Below are 18,873 nucleotides of genomic sequence, written 5' to 3' on the forward strand. Positions count from 1 at the left end.
CTGCCTCCTCTGCCATTACCCCTTATGCAAACATTTCTTATCTGGAAAGTAGCTCTAGCCCTGCCATTCATGTCCTTGCTCTGACTATAAGCCTCTCTTGCAGTCTATTTTCCACACAGCAATTATAGTGATTCTTCACAAACCCATTGGATAACATGACTTCTCTTTTTAAACATTCTTATGGCTTCCTGTCATACAGAATAAAAACCTAAAGTCTTTAACATGGCTTACAGTTCCCTGTGTGATCTGTTTCCTGCTATTCTCCTCCTTGTTTTGTCTAATCTATGTCCACTGTGCTGGGCCTCTGAGCTGTTTCTTAAACATACCAACAGTATTGCCACCTCAGGCCTTTGCATTTCCTCCTAAAAAGCCCTTATCCTGGATACCTACTGGGCTTCCGTTCTCACTTTGTTACAGTAGTTGATCAGATATCATCTCGACAAGGAGTTCTCCCATTGCCTGACATTTACAATAGGATCTCTATCACTGTTTCTCCATATTCTTCCTATTTATTTATATTTCAATAGCTTTAGGGGTATATGTGGTTTTTAGTTATATGGATGGAATTGTATGATGAAGTCTAAAATTTTAGTGCACCTGTCACCTGAATAGGTACATTGTGTCCAATACGTATCTTTTAATCCCTCATCCTCCTCTCACCCTCCTCTCTTCTGATTTTCCAATGTCCATTGGACCACTCTGTATGCCTTTGTGTGTTTGTGTACCCGTAGCTTAGCTTCTACTTATAAGTGAGATCCTGCAGCATTTGGTTTTCCATACTTGAGTTACTTCACTTAGAAAAATGGCCTCTAGTTCTATATTAGTTACTGCAAAAGACATTATTTCATTTATTTTAACAGCTGAGTAGTATTCCATGGCCTGTGTGTGTGTGTGTGTGTGTGTGTGTGTGTGTGTATCTCACAGTTTCTGTGTCCACTCATTGGCTGATGGGTAGTTAGGTTGGTTCCATGTCTTTGCAACTGTGAATTGTCCTGCCATAAACATACACGTGCAGGTGTCTTTTTGATATTGTGACTTCTTTTCCTTTGGGTGTATACCAAATAGCAGAACTGTGGATCAAATGAAGGAGCTACTTTTAGTTCTTTGAGAAATATTCGCCCTGTTTTCCATGGAGTCTTCAGTAATTTACTTTCCTACCACCAGTGTATAAAAGCATACATTTTCCCCACATCTACACCAATGTTTATTGTTTTATGACTTTTTAATAATGACTATTCTGGCTGGGGCAAGGTGTTATCACATGATGCTTTTTTCTTATTGGATGCTGTGTAATTCTGCCTACAGATGCTGTAAGGGACTGGGTCAGTCGGCCTCCAGTTGGAAAGGGGCACTTGCAAATGACAAAGGTCTCATGAAGATTATCTCGTTCCCTAGTGGTGTCTACTTTTTAACAAAATTTATTTTTCACCAGTGTTTTATTGACTGGGTTGAATAGTTCAGGATTCATGCCAGTAGGAGGGGTACATGGGTAAAAATTGGCTGTGGCTAAAACGTGTGTAAGTGCAATTCCCAGTGGCGGGCAGAGGTTTCAGCCTTGACAGAGGCAGCTGGTGGTGCTTTCAGTGAAACAGACTAAGATATTTTCAGTGGGAAGGGAGACAGCCGCCTCAGCTACCCTATCAGACCATCAAGAAAGTGGTTCTTTTCTTAGTCACACTTCTGACCATGTTTTGGCTATCAGATAAAGGGCACCTATTTTCATCTGCAGGAATGCCAATGTTCCATGTAGAAAGGGATTTTGATTTTACCCCTGTGCAAGCTTGAACCTAGAGGGCACTCCTTCTGTGGGAAAGCAGTCACCATGAAGTGTTCCAGAAAGGCTGTTTGCAGGTGCACCAATGCTGAGCTCCCATAGGAGAAGCCTTAGTGGTGGCTGATGGGAAGAAGTCCCCTTTTTTAATACCTTTTACAAGCATGAGGGCTACCTGACTGTTGGGATAGAGCTGAAGACTTTTCCTACTGAGCCTGGCACTGAACTGGTGTCTCCGCTGAAAGAAACTTCTCACAAACAGAAAGTTCTAGAACTCAAAACCTGCCATCTGAATTCTTTCATCTCACAGGGTGCTCCCTTGATGTGGTGCACTTCTTCATCCCCTAGGAGTAGGAACCCCCTGAAGGCCAGACTGCAGTGAATCTTGCTGCTCCCCTTGATCTAGCCATTCAGTGGGACTGCCACACTCAAGGGTGGTGCTAGGGAATATCTGCAAGGGATGCAGTGATGTGATCTGTCCTCATTTCTCTCAGCAGCAGGTACCAGCCCTGATGAGGATAGTGTAGGAATGGTGGCACAGACTGTGAAATTTCTCTGGTTATAAATAACCTTAGTGTTTTAGCCTTCTCAAATGCCAATTGTAGTAGTCTCGAACTAATCACGTGGACAAACTGGAGACCCCTGGTTAGCCAGGGTGCTGCCGGCAATGGTAAGAGCTAAAGTTATGAAAATGTTTTTTCCTTCTTGGATGCTGTGTAATTCTGCTTACAGATGCTGTCATGGACTGGGTCGGTTGGCCTCCAGTCAGAAAATGGCACTTGCAAAAGGGCATCAGCTGTGTTTTTAATGGTGAGATTTGTGCTTGCCTTATGTTTCCCAGGAGAGGTTTTCTGGTATCTCAGGCAATAGGCAGGGCCATGGAGCTCCCAAAAGTTTCTGTACTTTGTGTTAAGCTATCAGCATGGGTGGATGGGCAAAGCCAGGTACGGGCTAGACCAGACAAGTCTGTGCTCTGTATCTCTATGTTTGAGTGCAAACAGGGACTGCAATGGGAATCAGAAGCCAGTTCTCTGGCCACTGTGATAATGTTCCAGCAGGGAAGCACAGTTGTCTTTGCTGTACAGAAAAATCAGCATGGAGATGGGGAGTAGCAGGGAGCAGTAAGCACCACCCAGCTCCCATGCACTTGGGAGGGCAGGTCTCACACCCATAGAGCTCCACGAGCAGTAGCTAGCTAGGTTCAAAGCAGTCTGCATGCAGAGCACAAAACTGCCCTAGACTATAAGCCTTTCTCACCAGGACAGAAGCACAGTTTCAGGCCACGTTCCTCTCTGTGTGCCCACATAGCAGGGGCGCCTAGCTTCTGTGCTTGTATGTATTGCACACTTTCCCTTTATCTCTCAGTTCTGGCCAGAGGAATTCATCCCTACTGAGGATTACATTGCACATCTCAGTTGGGAGCGTCTCTCAACCTGTGTCCACAGCCTGAATTAGCTGATCAATTTCCACAAGGTTACCTGTGAGGTAGAATCAGGAATGGTTTCCCTTCATCCCCACTCAATTCTGGGAGTGCGTGCAAAGGACATTCTGATGGCACTCCTCATATACACTCACTGCTCACTAAGTCAGCTCCGGGGCTGTTAGGGTTAAGGCCTTCCCCCATGGCCTGGATTGCCAGGTTCCTCAGTGGAAGTGTGTATCCCAGACTCAGTCTCTCCTTTTCTGAAACTCTGGAGACTCACAGTTTTCCTCCTGGCTCACAGTGTAGGCTGCAGCCTACTGAGTGTTTCAAAGGGTCTGTGATTTCAGTTTTCCTGTGAAGTTCTTGTTTTGCTTCTTGAATAAAACTTCACAGCATGAGTCTCTAAACAGCATTTTGTCTTTCCAAGTTGAAGAGGCATGCTAGCAATGCCTCCAATCCACCATCTTGGAAAAAAAATCTTCCCTATCTTCCCTGTTTTCCTTTATAGCCTTTATTACTTATATTTATATTTATTTGTTTATTTCCTATTTCTCACTCCAAGAATGTCAGCTCTCAATAAAATGGGAGGAGTTCCCTTATCCCTTTCAAAGGGTGTGTGACAGGGGTATGGCTCACTTCTTTGGTGCCTCGCTGTTCACACCCCTAGGGGAGCACGCAGAAGGGCAAGTTGTGGGAAGCGTTTTTGGCTCCGACCCCAAGGCAGCCTCTAGGGTTGAGTGTTACAGTTCCCGAAGCCTCAGTGGGCGTGTGTTACAGTGTGCCCTTTCAGTTTTGCCATCTACAGGCTGTTTGTGCTAATCAGCTCAATTGGACCGTCTGCCTTATCGCAAGGGCAGAGGGCTTTCTGTATCCCAGGTTCCTGCCCTAGTGTACCAGAGAAATAGGATCACAGGTGGGCTTGGAGGATAGGTGCAAGGTTTTAATGAGTGGCAGAGGTTGCTCTCAGTGAGGTGGATGGGGTGCTGGGAGGGCGATGGAGTTGGGCCTCCAATAGCTGGACTCTCCTCTGCTGTCCAGACTGAATTCCACATTGTCTGCCATCGATGACCTGCTGCATCTGCTGCTGTCTGTGCTCTTCTGCTCCTCTGCTCTGCTTGACGTCCAGCTGCTTGTATGTGTGCCCACTAAGTTCTCTCTGGTTTATATGGGAACAGGCTAGGGGCCTGGCTGGCCAGAGTGGTCTTGGAAAATGCAACATTTGGGCTTGAATAAAGGAGTTTCTATTCTCACTGAGGTCTATGGGCACAAGCCTGAGGGTGGAGGCCTAGCCAGGGACCCTGCCCTTTTCTACCCAGCACTTTCCTGCCCCCTCTCATATCATTTCCTTTCTCTGAAGAGGTGTATCTAACTGCCATTCGAATATGGATGACAACTGGTCTTAGCTACTTTCCACTGACAGCAGAGGTTGTTTTGGGAAAAATGGCAGTCAGATTCCTCCCAGAGGTCTATCTAAGGGTTCCTGGCAAAGGTGAGGGCATTGTCCGCAGCTCTGGCTGCCTGCCTGTCTGGAGTTTAATGGCCTCTGAGCGAGAGAGAAAAAAAACCAAGTTTTGTAAGGTTAAGTATGCATGGATTAAACATGTGTATTATACAAGGAAAGATTTTTTTTTATGGGCCAAAGATACAGTAAAATATACTAACAACAACATTTTACTGCACGCTATTCCACACGGGTGAAAGAAATTATAACTTGTAAGGGAGGGTTAAAATTCCGAAGAGAGACGACTGTTCTTGCCATATCTTTAGCAGTTAATAGATGTAACCCTGGGAATTCTGGGGTTTGTGGGCCATTAACACTTCTACCTCTTTCCTGTGCATCTCTTTCTCTATTGTAAAAGAATGAGGTGGCCACATTCTGGAGGCCCTCTAATGTACTGTCTGGTCTCAGGGCCCATTTCTGCAACTTCCTGCTGATATCAGGGGCTGCTTGAGTAATAAATTTATCCTTTAGGATTAGCTGTCTTTTTACTGAATCAGGAGACAGATACATGTGCTTTACCAAGACTTCGCTTAGCTTTCCCACTGGGATGGCAGTGGGATTTTCATCAAATCCCTGGTCAATCATGAACAAATTAGTGTAATTGAGAGTTGGCCCTAGCTCTAGGTAAGCCTTCCATATACACACCTGCAAGTGTGCCCTCTTCCAGTCTTCCATCTCGGCATTGGGATCCCACTTAGGGTCATTCACTGGTACTGCTTCTCTTCCAGTTGGATATTTGCCCCCTTCCCTGACACTATATGTGATGCAAAGCTCATCCCCAAATTTGTCTGCTGCTTGCAGAGCGGCCTGCTTCTCCATGTCTGTCAGGGTCTGATTCAAAAGTAGCATACCATCTCTCTAGGAGAGTTCAAATATTTGGGGGAAATTCTGGAAAGCCTCTATATATCTATCAGGGTGATCTGAAAAATTGCAAAGATCCCTCTTAATTTGCTTTAAGTTTTGTAGGGAGAAGGAAACTTGCACCTTAATGGGCCCAAATTCACTGGGCAACTGTTGGAGGGACAAGAGTGAGACTGGGGCTTATTTAGGGTGAAGATTTCTAAGAGGGGGCAAGTGAGAGGCTGAAGCTGAATGGGGAGGTCAGGGTAAATCCAGAAAAGTAGGGCTGGGGGTGCCTCTAGGACTCATTTCTTTAATTCCCTGGGTTTGCCCCTTGCAGTCTTCCCTGAGAGGGCAAATAGTGGGGCTGGATCAATTTTACAGTCAGCAGAGGTCTGGATTGCCTCGAAAGGTATGGAAGGACTGCACATATGGGGCCTCAAACCATCTGTTCTCATGTCCACTGAAAAGTTCTAACTGCTGGATTGTATTGAATAAATGGTTCCTTCCTGAGACCAAGCCAGTTCTAGTAAATCATTATTTGGACAAGCCTTTGTGCAGAGGGCTATTGACCCTTTCCCTCTGATTCTGAGGGTCAGTCCCAATGGTTCAGGATACACTCCAAGAAGTATAATCTAGGGGTGGTAAAGAGAGCTTGTTGCTCATTTTGAGAGACAGGGAATAGAAGCATTCTTCATTTCCCTTCTTTCTTTCAGGGTAATCTCAGGGTGTGATGGAGAGAGAATGTGAGTGTCCTTCTTTTCCCTGCCATCCTTGTATCCCTCAGTCCTTGTGACCTTGGCAGGTGCTAGCCATAGGTACCAATGTGGTATGTACCCATGAAGCAGAAAACCCCAGAGAATGGGAATTAACTGCCCTTACCTATGCCTCCGTTTCCCCCTGCTGTTGACAATCTTTGAGTTCCATGCACCTGTGTATGCCATTGAGCATGGCCTCCTTCCGTGGGTTGGAGGTTCAGTCAGCAGGAATTGGTCTTGCCCATTTACACTGTGCCTATTGCCTTGCTTTGGATCCCTCTGACCTGGTTTTCCTTTTTAGGGCCTCAATTTGAGGCTTGGAATCAAGTTTGGGACTGAAAAAGTACTTCAGGGGCTGTTTGTAGCTGATTAAAGTGTCTCAAATGAGCCCTGCTGAATTTGCAGCTATCAGCCGGCTATAACAGTTCCTCTGTTAACTTCCATCAGAATCAGATTGCTGGGAAGGGGGAGCCCTCTCACTTAGAAAAGAAAAAAGAGAAAAACAAAGGGGCAAAAGGGGGAGATCCTGGGAGAAGACCTTGCTTAGTGCAAGTGGGTCTCTTTAATCTTTGTATCCTTCCCCCTGTTCAGACCAGGTTGAATTCCTTGTCCAGTGGAGAAAGGTTCTATTGGCATATGGTGAGCGAGAGGCTCCCAAGTGTCAGCCTTGTTGAGTCCCAGCAGTAACTATGGTTTTCTTTCCCATCCCTTGTGGTTGTTGGGCATGGCTTTTGTATGCTATAGACACGCCCAGGTGCCTGAACTGGGAGGGGAGAGGGTAAGGGAGGGTACCCTGAGCCATATGCCTCTAGCTGTCAGGGTGAAAGTGGAGATGGTACTTCTAAGAACAGTTGCTCTGATTGCACCTTTGGTGGCTAAGCCAACCATTCATTTTACTTAGTAACCTTGTCAAGGCCTGTGACAAAACTCTTAACATTATAAAAGAAGAGATAAGAGCTATTTCAAACCATGAGAAAGAGAGAGAGAAGGAAGATAGGATGTCTGGGGATTTTGACCATCCCACTTAGGGTGGTTAAACCTCTGTAAAAGAAAAACCAATCTTGTTTTTCTTTTTCCCCCCACAGGAAAGAGAGAGGTGGCAGGGTTTTGGAAAAGAAGCAGATCATACAGTTTTGTATTTGCAGTCACCTTCCTGTATCACAGGCAAGGCTCCAGATGAAATAAGTGGAGTTCCCTTATCCGCCTAGCAGGGCTTACAACAGGAGTATGCCTCACTTCTGTGGTGCCCCGCTGCTCAAATCCCAAGGGGGAGCATGAAGATGTGCAGGTTGTGGGGAGCGTCTTTGTGCTGCAACCCCATGGGAGTATTTAGGTTTGAGTGTTTACAGCTCCTGAAACCCCAGTGGGCGTGTGTTAGTGTGCTCTTTCAGTTTTGCCTTCTGCAGGCAGCTTGTGTTGACTGGCTGTTAGACCCTCTGCCTTATTGCAAGGACAGAGGGCTTTCTGTATCCTGAGTTATTGCCCTAGTGTACTAGAAAATTGGATCATGCGTGGGCTTGGAGAATAGGTACAAGGTTTTGCTGAGTGGTGGAAGTTGCTCTCAGTGAGGTGGATGGGGAACCAGAAGGGGGATGGAGTGGGAAGGTGGCCTTCCCCTGGAGTTGGGCTGCCCAATGGCTGGACTCTCCTCTGATTGCGCTTGACTGAATTCCACATTGTCCCACTGTGGATGGCCTGCCAACATCTGCTGGTGTCTGTCGGGGTGCTCTTCTGCTCCCCTTGACATCTGGTCACTTGCGTGTATGCATGCTAAATTCTCTTGGGTTTATAGGAGCCTAGGATGGATGGGGGAAAGGCCAGAGTGGTCTTGGAACATGCAACATTTTGACACAAAAACAGAAGTGCCTGTTCTCACTTAGGTCCATGGGCACGAGCCCAAGGGTGGAGCCCTTACCAGGGACCCTACCCTTCTTTACCCTTCCTGTATCATCAATGCCAGGATATTCATTTATTCTGTATTTATTTATTCATTAATTCATCCATTCAGCAGATATTAAATAGTCAACAGACTGGAAACAAAATTAAATGTATTACTGAGCACCACTGTATGGCATGTAGTGTTCTAAATGCTACAGATTCATTAGTGAGTCAAAAAAAAATATGAGGGCTCTTGAAGCATACTTGTTGAAGACCATCACTCTCATTTACGTCCCCCCAAAATTCTTACATAGACTCATTAACGGTAGAAAAAGGATGTTTACACTGGGTTATTTGTGTCTGCAGAGAGTTGATGGAAATGCAAAGAAATTATGGGGAAATCCAGAGGCTTACAACATGGAGAATAGAAAGGTAAAATACAATGGATGAACATTATGAAGAACTATGCAAGTGTTACAAATCTAGACTGGTACTCAGAGTAATGTAGATGGATCACAAAAGCATACTGCTGAGTAAATAGAACGAACTATTTAATAAAATAACTCTTCTATGTGAATTTTTTTTTTTGAGATGGAGCCTCACTCTGCCACCCAGGCTGGAGTACAGTGGCACAATCTCAGCTCACTGCAACCTCCACCTCCTGTTTCAAGCAATTCTCCTGTCTTAACCTCCTGAGTAGTTGGGATTATAGGTGCATGCTACCATGCCTGGATAATTTTTATTTATATATATATATATATATATATATATATATATATATATTTTTTTTTTTTTTTTTTTTTTTTGAGATGGAGTTTCGCTCTTGTTACCCAGGCTGGAGTGCAATGGCGCAATCTTGGCTCACTGCAACCTCCGCCTCCTGGGTTCAGGCAATTCTCCTGCTTCAGCTTCCTGAGTAGCTGGGATTACAGGCACGTGCCACCATGCCCAGCTAATTTTTTGTATTTTTAGTAGAGATGGGGTTTCACCATGTTGACCAGTATGGTCTCGATCTCTTGACCTCGTGATCCACCCTCCTCGGCCTCCCAAAGTGCTGGGATTACAGGCTTGAGCCACTGCGCCCGGCCACACAATTTTTATATTTTTAATGGAGCAGGGGTTTCAACATGTTGGCCTCGAACTCCTGACTTCAGGTGATTTGCCCACCTCAGCCTCCCAAAGTGCTGGGATTACAGGTGTGAGCCAGGGCACCCGGCCCACTTATGTAAATTTAAAATATCTGAGGACAAAACACCAATATTTTCTTGAATATTTTTTAAAAGATATACAAATATATTAGAATGCTGCCTTGGTGGAAAGGACATGGAAATAGAGAATGAGAAAAAGGCAATGAAATGAAGCAGTAAGTGTGTAAGTGAGCAAGTGAGACCTAAAAGAGCAGTGTCAGTGGACCGATGATGCTAACATTTTAGTTTAACTCATCAGTGACCCAAGTTTTCTCATAACCAGGGTCAGGCTTATTGAGCAGCTTCTTGCATATTACAAATTTTAGAATCTCAGCATCCTAGATCACGTCTTCTGAGTGCATCTAATTCTGCCTCCAGTTTTTCTGATATCCAAATACGTTCTCCTGGAACCATGTGTGGAACAATACAAGCGTACCTTGGATATATTGAGAGTTTGGCTCTAGAACACTGCAATAAAGTAAATATCACAACGAAGCAAGTGAGGCGAATTTTTTGATTACCCAGTGCATGTAAAAGTTATATTTATACCCTGTGGTGTTCAGTTAAGTGTACAATGGGAATATGTCTAAAAAAACCAGTGTACCTACTTGAATTAAAAATATTTCATTGCTAAAAAAAATGCTAACAATCATTGGAACCTTTAGTGAGTTGTAACAATTTTGCTGGTACAGGGTCTTGCCTCCATGTTGATGGCTGCTAACTGATTAGAGTGGTGGTAGGTGAAAGCTGTGTGGTTGTGACAGTTTCTTACAATAAGACAACAATGAAGTCTGCTGATTAATGGACTCTTCCTTTTACTAAAAGGTTCTCTGTAGCACATGCTGCTGTTTGACAGTGTTTTAGATACAGTAGAACTTTTTTCTATTGTTGAGGTCAATTCTCTCAAATGCTGCTACTACTTTATCAACTAGTTTATATAATATTCTAAATCCTTTGTTGTCATTTCAACAATGTTCACAGTATCTTCATTATGAGTACATTCCACGTCAAGACACCACTTTCCTTGCTTATGAATAAGAAGCAACTCTATCTGTTCAAGTTTTATCATGAGAGTACAGCATTTCAGTCACATCATCAGGCTCTGTTTCTAATTCTGGTTTTTTGTTTTTGTTTTTGGCTATGTCCAGTATATCTGCAATCAGTTCCTCCACTGTAGACTTGACCTTCACAATTCATGAGGGTTGGAATCAATACTGATTTTTTGTTTTTTTGAAATGGGGTCTCACTCTGTTGCTCAGTCTGGAGTGCAGTTTCATGACCTCGGCTCGTTTCAACTTTCACCCCCTGAGCTCAAGCAGTTTTTCTACCAGAGCCTCCCAAGGAGCTGGGAGCATAGATGCGTATCATCACGTTTGGTTAAGATTTTTTATTTCTGTATTTTTGGTAGAGAAAGGGTTTCACCGTTTTTTCCCAGGCTAGTCTTGAACTCCTGAGCCCAAGTGATTCACCTGCCTCAGCCTCCTAAAGTGCTAGAATTACAGGCATGAACTACCACATGTGGCCTAATGTTGATATTTTGACCTCCACTCATGAATCACAAATATTTAATGGCATCTATAGTAGTGATTTTTTTCCAGAAGATTTTTAATGTACTTTGCCCAGATCCATTAAATGAATCATTACCTATGACAGCTTTACATTTAAGAAATGTATTTCTGAAATAATAAGACTTAAAAGTCAACATTGCTCCTTTATTCATGGGCTGCAGAATGGAAGTTGTTAGCAGGCATGGAAATAACATTCATCTTGTACTTCTTTATCAGAGGTCTTGGGTGACAAGGCATATTCCAAATATGAGCAGTCATATTTGGAAAGGAATCCTTTTTTTCTGAGCAGTAGGTCTCAACAGTGGGCTTAAAACATTCAGTAAATCATGTTTCAGGCAGATGTGCTATCATCTAAGCTTTGTTGTTTCATTTATAGAACAGCGGCTGGGAACATGTAACATAATTCTTTAGGATCCTACAATTTTGGGAAGAGTAAATGAACATCGGCCTCAACTTAAAGTCACCAGCTGAGTTCACCCCTAAAAAGAAGATCAGCCAATACTTTGAAGGTGTGAATCTAGTCAATAATTTCTCTTCTCTACCTCTGAGAGTCCTAGGTTGCATCTTTTTCCAATAGAAGTCTGTTTTGTCTGCATTGAAAATCTGTCATTTAGTTTGACCAGCTTCATCAATGTTCCTAGCTAGATCTTTTTGATAACTGCTGCCTGTAGCTTCTCTATTAGCACTTGCACCTTGCACTTTTACATTTTGGAGATGGCTTCTTTCCTCAAACCTCATGAACTAACCTCTATTAGCTTCCAATGTTTCTTCTGTCACTTCCTCACTTCACTCAGCCTTCACAGAACCGAATAGTTAGGGCCTTTCTCTAGATTATGAGTTGGCTTAAAGGAATGCTGTGGCTAGTTTGATCTATCCAGACCACTCAAACTTTCTCCACATCAGTAATAGGGCTGTTTTGCTTTCTTTTCATTGTTTGTTCACTGGAGCAGTACTTTTAATTTTTTTTCAGGAACTTTCCCTTTGCATTCACTATTTGGCTTAATGTTTGCTGCAAGAAGCCAAGCTTTTGACCTCTCAGTTCATCACGTCTCCATCACTTAATCACTTCTAGTTCTTGATTTTAAGTGAGAGATATGAGACTGTTTCTTTCACTTAAACACTTAGAGGCCATTGTAGAGTTATTAATTGGCCTAATTTTAATATTTTTGTATCTTGGGCATTAAGGATGCCTGAAGAGAGAGAAACAAGAAACTGCTGGTGGGAGGAGCAGTCAGACACATGCAGCATTTATTGATTAAGTTTGTTGTCTTTTATGGATATAGTTTGTGGCATCCCAAAACAATTACAATAGTAACATTAAAGGTCACTGATAAAAGATCACCATAGGAGATGTAATACAATACTAATTAAAAAGTTTGAACAATTCTGCGAATTACCACATGACAGAGACACAATGTGAGCACATGCTGTTAGCAAAATAATGCCAATAGCCTTGCTTCTCACTGAGTTGCCACAAACCTTCAATTTGTTAAAAATATATATATATATCCAATATGCCTGATAACAATAAAATGAGTTATGCCTAAACTGTGCGCAGTGGCTCACTCTTATAATCCCAGCACTTTGGGAGGCCGAGGCAGGAATATCACTTGAGATCAGGATTTCAAGATGAGCCTGTCCAACATGGTAAACCCTGTTTCTACTAAAAATACAAATATTGACAGGACATGGTGGTATGCATCTGTAATCTCAGCTATTCGGGAGGCTGAGGCAGGAGAATTGATTGAACCCGGGAAGTGAACGTTACAGTGAGCCAAGACTGCACCATTGTACTCCAGCTTGGGTGACAGAGAAAGACTCCATCTTAAAAAGAAAAACAAACAAACAAACAAAAAAAACCAACCAGTTATGCCTATATATATATGTGTGTTTGTGTGTGTATGTGTTTGTACACATATACATTTCTCTATTGTCTTTCATTCATCTCTTTTTTTTTTTTTATTAGAAATCCCATGGAGAAAAGGAGGACATTACCAGTGGGAAAATGTTTACCTTTGATTTCTAGCACCACAAATCAGGAAGGAATCAGTTTTTGTGAGTCCAGTTGCTTAGTAAAGTGAGGGATTCTTGTTATGAAAATAAAATCACAAAATTATAAACACATAGTTATGATAAATTATAAATGTTTTAAAGCTGACAAATACTAAAACTATAAAAACAATCCAGACAATTAACATTTTTAATTAACTAATGACCTGACATAGATTTTTAATACTTCTTTATCTAAATTTTAAGGCTGTAAATTTTTTTGTCATTTTTTCATGTGCAATTATTTTAATACTTTCTGTAGAATAGCAATATTATTCTGAATTTCCTCTGGCATTGTTAATCTAGATTTGTTTCTTGTTGACAGAGTAGAAGAATTGTTTTCAGTTTCAAGACTCATTTTTGGTAGTACTCATCTGTACATTTCTTTTTGGTTCTACTCAGCTGCATTTCTGACTCAGCAACAAGCCTACTGAGGACTCTAGTCATTTGCTCTCCCTACATCCAGCAGAGCACAGACAGATCTTTGCTTGCTTCAGCACCACCTGGCACTGTCATTCTGTTCCATCTTCATGATCCTGGGAATTTGAGGGACCAGTTTGCCATAATCTAATGATAGTGACCCCATGATGACGCACAACAGCATGTTATAGTTTTGTTGAAATCTAAGATAGGGTTGGGATGATTGTTGAGATACACTGGGAGCAACCTGCTGATGGAACCAGACATAGATAAAAGTAGTGATGGAAGCCTGTCAGCCCATCTACAGTATCAGCACTACCATCGAGAGCAGGTCTCCTGTTTTCCTGTATATTCCTACTGCCTTGGAGAAGAACACATGGAGAAATAGAAGATGCATATCTAAGTTGTAGGTTCTGAAACTCGTGTTTCATCTGCTTCATGGTAGATCTGCCACTGCATAAACCATTTTTGGATTTTTTTTTTCAGTTATTGTTTCTTTTGCCTTGAAGTCTTTCCTCCGTTTGAGTCACATTCCAGATTATACTTCTATACACAGCTAAACTGTTATATCATCTCTGGAAACACCTGCCAGAGTTAAGTATGACACCCTGCAGTATTTTACTCATTTTTAAATCAAAACCTTCACCATGGCATATTTTAATTTGTGTCACTGTATGTCTACTTCTCTTACTAAATCAAGATGTTATTAAGGTCAGGAACTACCTCTATTAATTTTATGTCTTTCGCCTCTACGGCAAGCTTTGTCACATAGTAAGATTTTAACAAATAATTATTAAATGAATAATTAAAAATTTTCCCTCTAAGCACCACCATCTCTAAAGCATCTCTCCCTTTTTTAAAGAATTATTCCAGTATTTTGTATTGCAAAATTCTTAACAAACTGTACAGCAGAAATTAGTGTATTTTTATTATGTTCAATAGATTATTAGCATATCATAGAAAAAAAGTCTAGTCCTTGAATTTTGTTCTCAGAATCTAACCCAGCACCTGGCATGGTAGTGAAATCTGAGGACACACTGAATAAAGAAATGATTTACTTTGTTGAGATAGAAAAAGTTGACATTTACTGAGTATGCACTGGGTACTAGGCACTGTTCTAGATGCTTTACATGAAATGTTGCACTTAAATCTTATAGTAACCCTGTTAGCAGGAATGTTATCCTCTCTTTAAAAATAGAAATAGTGAGGCTTAGTAAAGCTATATCCACCAGTCATGCGGTCAGCAAGTAGAAAAAACAAAATGTAACCACTAGCCGGATGAATCCAGAAACCCTGATTGTAATCAATTCACTATAATGCCTTTCAAAAAATCAGTATTCAGTGGTCTGGGTCACTACATGACTCATTTTTACTGCTGCCAGTAACGGTTACATATGCCTTGTAACTTTATGTAAGTCACATACAATAAAATATCTGTCAACTGGAAAGCTCAGAACACTGAGTTAATTGAATTTTTTAAATTAAAATTTAGTAACCATTACATTGCCTTAATAAGCAGAGGAAACATAACACAATTGAATGCTTATTTTCAAATTTAGAATCTTTCAGGTTCTCAAGGACAGAATTTTGAATCTTAGTAATTTCAGGTATACCTCATTTTATTGTACTTTGTTATATTGCACTTTGCAGATATTGCATTTTTTACAAATTGAAAGATTGTGGCAACTCATCATGGAACAAGTATATTGGCACCATGTTTCCAATGGCATTTGCTCACTTTGTGTCTCTGTTATATTTGGTAACTCTCACAATATTTCCAATTTTGTAATATTTGGTGATTAAAAATTAACTGTTATGGTGATCTGTGATTAGTGATCTTTCATGTTATTATTGTAATGTTTTGGGACACCCTGGACCGCACTCATAAAAGATGGCAAACTTAACAAATACAGTGTGTGTTTTTACTGTTCTGCTGACTCCATTCCCTCTGACCTCCTTATTCTCTGAGAAACAACAGTATTGAAATTGGGACAATTAATAATGTTACAAAGGTCTCTAAGTGTTTAAATAAAAGGAAGTTTCCCACATGTCTCACATTTAATCAAATATCAAAAATGATTAAACTTAGTGCGAAAGACATGTCTAAAGACCCCATAGGCCAAAAGCTCGGTCTCTTGTGTCAAACAACCAAGTTATGAATGCAAAGGGAAAGTTCTTGAAGGAAATTAAAGTGCTCACTTAATGAGCACATAAATGGTAAGAAAGCATAATAGCCTTATTGCTGATATGGAGGAAGTTTCAGTGATCTGGATAGAAGATCACACTAGCTGGAACATTTTCTTAAGCCAAAGCCTAATCCAGAGAAAGGTGCTCTTTAATTCTACGAAGCCTGAGAGAGGTGAAGATGTGACCAGAAAAGCCGGAAGCTAGCAAAAGTTGGTTCATGAGGTTTAAGGAAATAAGCCATCTTCATAATGTGAAAGTGCAAGGTGAAGCAGCAAGTGGTGATGGAGAAGCTGTAGCAAGCTATTAAGAAGATCTAGCTAGGAACATTGATAAACCTGGCTAAACAACAGATTTTCAATGCAAATGAAACAGCCTTCTGTTGAAAGAAGATGCCACTGAGCACTTTCACAGCTAGATAAGAGAAATCAATGCCTGGCTTTAAAGCTTCAAAGTACAGTCTGACCCTTTTGCTAGGGGCGAATTCAGCTGGTGACTTTAAGTTGAAGCCAATGCCCATTTACAATTCCCTCAATCCTAGGGTCCTTAAGAACACCATGGAATACTATGCAGCCATAAAAAGGATGAGTTCTTTTCCTTTGCAGGGACATGGATAAAACTGGAAACCATCATCTCAACAAACTGAAACAAGAACAGAAAACCAAACACTGCATGTTCTCACTCCTAAGTGGGTGTTGAACAATGAGAACACATGGACACAGGGAGGGGAACATCACACACCAGGGCCTGTCGGGGTGGGGGGCTAGGGGAGGAATAGCAGGGGGTGGGGGGATTGGGGAGGGCCAGCACTAGGAGACACATGCAATGTAGCAAACCACCACCATGCATGTATATTACCTACGTAACAAACCTGCACAATCTGCACATGTACCTTAAAGTATAGTAAATAATTTTTTTAAAAAAAGAATTATGCTAAATCTTCTCCACTTGTGGCGTATAGATAGAAAAACAAAGGATGGATGACAGCACATCTGTTTGATGCATAGTTTACTAAATATTTCAAGCCCACTATTGGGACCTACTGCTCAGAAATATTACTATTCACTGACAATGACACTCATCACCCAAGAGTACTGATGAAGATGTACAGGACATGATGTCATTTTCATGCCTGCTAACATAACATCCATTCTGCAGGCCATGGATCAGGAGCAATTTTGATTTTCAAGTCTTATGATTTCAGAAATACAATTCTTAAAGCTATAGCTGTCATAGGTAGTGATTCTAATGGATCTGGGTAAAGTAGATTTTAAATCTTCTGAAAAGAATTCACCATTTTAGATACCTTTAAAAACATTTGTGATTCGCCGGGCGCGGTGGCTCAAGCCTGTAATCCCAGCACTTTGGGAGGCCGAGGCGGGTGGATCACGAGGTCGAAAGATCGAGACCATCCTGGTCAACATGGTGAAACCCCGTCTCTACTAAAAATACAAAAAAACTAGCTGGGCGTGGTGGTGCATGCCTGTAATCCCAGCTACTCAGGAGGCTGAGGCAGGAGAATTGCCTGAGCCCAGGAGGCGGAGGTTGCGGTGAGCCGAGATTGCGCCATTGCACTCCAGCCTGGGTAACAAGAGCGAAACTCCGTCTCAAAAAAAAAAAAAAAAAAAAAAAAAAACATTTGTGATTCATGGGAGAAGGTCAAAATATCAACATTAACAGGAGTTTGGGAGAGGTTGACTTTAAACCTCATAAATGACATTGAAGAACTAAATACTTCAGCAGAGGAAGTACCTGCAGTTGTGGTAGAAATAGCAAGAGACATCTAATAAGAAGTGGAATCTGAAGATGTGACTGAATTGCCTCAACTGCATGATAAAATTTGAATGGAACAGGAATCATTTCTTATAGATGATCAGAGAAAATAGTTTTTTGAGATGGAATCAACTCCTGGTGAAAATGATATGAGCACTGTAAGAATGACAATAAAGTATCTGGAGTAAGATACAAACTTTGTTGATAAAACAGCAGCAGGGTTTGGGAAGATGGACTCCCATTTTGAAAGAAATTATATGGCTAAAATGTTGTCAAACAGCATAACATGCCACAGAGAAAACTTTTATAAAAAGAAAAGTCAATAGTTGTGGGAGAATTTTTTTGTTTGTTTAATTTTAAGAAATTATAATAGCCAGCCCAGCCTTCAGCAACCACCACCTTGATCAGTCCAGTAGCCATCAACACTTAGGTAAGACCCACCATTGGCTAAAAATTACAACTTGCTGAAGGCTCTGATGATTGCTAGCATTTTTTTTTTTACAATAAAGGAGTTTTAAATTAATGCATGTATGTTGTTGTTTAGACATAGTGCTATTGCTCACTTAATGGACAGTGGCATAGTGTTAACATAACTTTTACATGCCCTGGGAAACTGAAAACTGCGTTGGACTCATTGCAGTGTTTACTTTATTGTGGTGGTTTGGAACCATGCTTGCATATCTCTGAGCTATGCCTGTGTTTTTAAAGAAGATAATTTTGGAATCGGTAGATTAGATAAACAGAAGTAAAAGGAAATATTCAGAGAAGTAGTTTCCATACATCAGGAAAAATGGTAAAGATCTGGACAGAGACAATTACAGAGAGGATGAGAAAAAGGGTCAAAATTTACAGGCCTTTCTACAGGACATCTAAATGTGGGAAATGAGTAGTTTCTTTCTGGGGCTGTAAGATGAGGAGGGTTGATGTTTTCTTTATGCTTGAGGAGTTGATAACTTGTGGCATTGTGGAGAGAGAATGATGATTCAGAAGAGTGGGTTTTATGAGAAAAATCATGAACTCAGTAGAAAGAAATATGGATTTAGAGCCTTGGTGAGATGTCAGGGGTGTAGATAGAGAAGTAGGTGTTATCCACATATGGATGGTAGTTGCAGGCTTGCAAAAGGAGATGATATGTAAGAAGAGTCAAGAACAAAGAGGGAAAATTCTAAAAAAGGAAGAGAACAATTAAGGGGGGAGATACATAAAGCCATTGAATAAGGAAGAAAAAGTTGCCACAGAATTTGAAACCTGAAACATTGTGTCACCTGAAGACTAAGGGGAGAGGGAATTTCCAGTTGGGAATGGTTAATTTGAAAGGTAAACAGGGAGACAACACAATCAGTTTTGCTTTTAGAAACTGAGCTAAACAAAAAAAAAAAAAAAAGAGAGAGAGAAAGAGAGAGAAATAAAAGCAGCTGGAAGCTATCAGCCTCTTAAGAGAACGGAATTGACCTCCACCAGGCTACAGAATTGAGGATATGCAGGAAAAAGAGGAGGTCAAAGTTACTTGGCTAGAAACTG

This window comes from Saimiri boliviensis, chromosome 11 (assembly GCF_048565385.1).
Source record: "Saimiri boliviensis isolate mSaiBol1 chromosome 11, mSaiBol1.pri, whole genome shotgun sequence".
Taxonomy (NCBI): Eukaryota; Metazoa; Chordata; class Mammalia; order Primates; family Cebidae; genus Saimiri; species Saimiri boliviensis.